The 2,716-nt window shown below is 43.2% G+C and overlaps 1 protein-coding gene across 3 annotated transcripts in view; it reads right to left on the reverse strand.

Annotated features, from left to right (window-relative positions):
* The window catches only part of LOC107102761 (nascent polypeptide-associated complex subunit alpha, muscle-specific form-like), a 26,287-nt gene extending 25,120 nt beyond the window's left edge, over positions 1-1,167 (reverse strand). For all 3 annotated transcript variants that reach the window (XM_015402184.1, XM_015402183.1, XM_015402182.1), the window contains exon 1: positions 925-1,167. The gene's annotated coding sequence lies outside the window, so the exon portion shown is untranslated. The remainder of the gene's footprint in view (positions 1-924) is intronic.
* Positions 1,168-2,716: the final 1,549 nt, after the last annotated feature.

The raw sequence follows: 2,716 nt of genomic DNA on the forward strand, positions 1-2,716 counted from the left end.
CAACTAAAGCAACCAAAGTAACTAAAGCAACCAAAGCAACTAAAGCAACCAAAGTAACCAAACCAACCAAAGCAACCAAACCAACCAAAGCATATAGATTTAAACCAGTCCTAACATTTTAGATGAGGGTTTAATTCTTCAGGATTATTGCAGGTGGTTGAACTGATGCGGCTCCCTGACCCACACCGCCTCCACCCATGGATGCAGACCTCCACCCTGCAGGTCAGTCAACCAATCAGAACCCACAGAGGACCCACGTCCACGCCGTGGGGATGAGCAGGGCGTTAAAGTTAGGAGGAAAATCTCCACGCCGCGTGGGAACGTCTGAAACCTGCCAGCCACACCCACAGATTATGTAATCCAGACTGGGATGATAAGCAGCATCTCTGCATCACTGGAGGAGCCGGATAGAAATATGAAAATAGATTCTATCTGAGTTCTGAGGAAGGTTGACTTTTCCCAGAATGCTTTGCAAACAGATTAGAAGAAAAACATTTTATTTCATTTTAATAGAAATAAACAGAAATAACAGATTATGCAGATTAACAGCAGGTGGGGGGGGGGGACCAACTGGAAACGCTTTTTAGGCGAGAAGTGGATTTTTATAAACTTTAAATCAAACAACCGAACCGGACCGAACCGAACCTGCGTCCCGGTCCGGTCCGGTCCGGTAGAACCTGCTGGAGCTTCACATTAATGAAGAAACTGAAGGCAGGAAAACTGGGCGGCAGCAGAGAACCAGCCGGACCGGACCGAACCGGACTGGACCGGACCGGACCGAACCGGTCCAGCCTGCAGCCCCCCCTCCATCAGCTCCTCTCTCCAAAGCAGAACCTCCTTCATCACATCGTCCAGTTTTCGCACTTTGAAGCATCGAAAACAGAAACTAAAGCTGAATGAGATGAAATGTAATTTCTAAATTACCTTTTTCACCGTCGAAGCGGCTCCTTCAAAGCAAGATGAAAGCAGCGGTGCCGCCTGAAGCGATAAATAGAAACAAACAGTCAGAACAACAATGGATGCCGGCCTCCTTCCTCCGCGTGTCCTTCCCTCCGCGGCCTGCAGCTCCTCTTTGAAGGATGGACGCGAGTGGGGAGGAGGAGGAGCAGCAGGAGGAGGAGCGGGAGGGGGGGGCAGTGACGTAGCGTCCAGCTGCTCAGATTAAAGCAGCATAAACTGAGATGGAGCCAAAATCCCGCCAGAGCTCCAATCAAAACACTGATGGTTATGCAAAACAGAAGTGACGTCACAATGAGGCTGGAGGTTTCCGGTGTCAGGGTTCAGGAGCTCCGCCCACTCAGAGAGGGGGTGGGGGGGTGGATGTTAGTGGGATCCAGAGCAGATTAGGGGCTGCTGATAATCCAGAGCAGCAGAAAGATGGACAGATTATGACCTTTAGGTTGAATTTAGACTAAAGCAGATTTAGACTCAGATTTATCTATTCTATTCTATTCTATTCTATTCTATTCTATTCTATTCTACATGCACATGTCTTTATTTATTTTTATTTGTTTTTCTAAATAAAGAGTACAGTATAATTCTGACTTTTTTCTTAAAATTCTGACTTTAATCTCAGAATTCTGACGGCTAGCAAACATGTTAGCATCGAGCCATAGCCATGTCTGTTTTAGAAACTAGCTCTCTTGTTTTAATGACTTCTGCTCCTCCATTAATGAGGCGACCCCTCTGGCAACTAAAAAGTTGCCTAATTCTGTCATTTTCCACCAATGTGTCACTGGCCACCTCAAACAACTCACATCTCTGTCAGTGAAGCTGAGTGCTCCACATCTCTTCCTTCATGGGGCCCATCTACATTAAGATCCACAATTCTCAGATTAAAGTCAGAATTCTAAGATTAAAGTCGGAATTCTGAGAATACCATGTTAAACTGAAATAAAATGTAAAAATCAGTTAACTTTTTTTTTTCAGTGTCCCTAATCCTCTTCCGTAGATCTAAACTTAATCCTAACCTGAGTTAATTACTGGACGAAGTCTTTCATTGAATAGTTTTTTACAGATATTTTTATTGCACATGTGAAAGGAAACAAACATTTTAAAATCTTTTCCAAACCCTTGGTTTGCATCAATCAAACCTGAACATCGGCTCCTCTCCGCTCTGCTTCTTCTCCAAACGCCGTGTTTCATTCCTGCTTTTAACAAAAAACAGCTAATATGTGAGAAACCCAACCGCTGCATAAAGGAGTCTCTGTTAGGCTGCAGTTTAGAAAGCTGAAACATGAGCCATGGGAAAGCTTCTGTAAGCTTCACATTGTTCATTTCCTGCTCCAGCAGCTTTAACTCTCCGATGGTACGAGCCTGAATGGATGCTTGATCAATGCTTTTTGTCTGAACGCTGATCCTTCAAGACGCAGCTGCAGAGAGAAACCAGCACAATGCAGGAGGCAGAGAAACTTTAGAGAGCTTCTGACATCCAACATCTACTCTACTTTTCTGCAGTAAGGCACTGATTAAAAAAAAACATCACTGAAAATAAAAAAAAACTGTAAAAATCAACATCTTAAAACTATAGATTAAAAGATTAAAGACTAAAAGTAATCAACACTAACACCCTACTGGCCTGGAAAGGCATTTCTGCTCTTTTTTAAATTTAAAAACTTGGGCTAATTTTCAGAAGCGTATTGCATTCACCAAAGAAAAAAAAATCTGACAGCTTATCTCATAATTACGAGATAAAGATCTTGTAATTATGAGATAA

Source organism: Cyprinodon variegatus, unplaced genomic scaffold (assembly GCF_000732505.1).
Source record: "Cyprinodon variegatus isolate N-32 unplaced genomic scaffold, C_variegatus-1.0 Scaffold1312, whole genome shotgun sequence".
NCBI classification, from domain to species: Eukaryota; Metazoa; Chordata; class Actinopteri; order Cyprinodontiformes; family Cyprinodontidae; genus Cyprinodon; species Cyprinodon variegatus.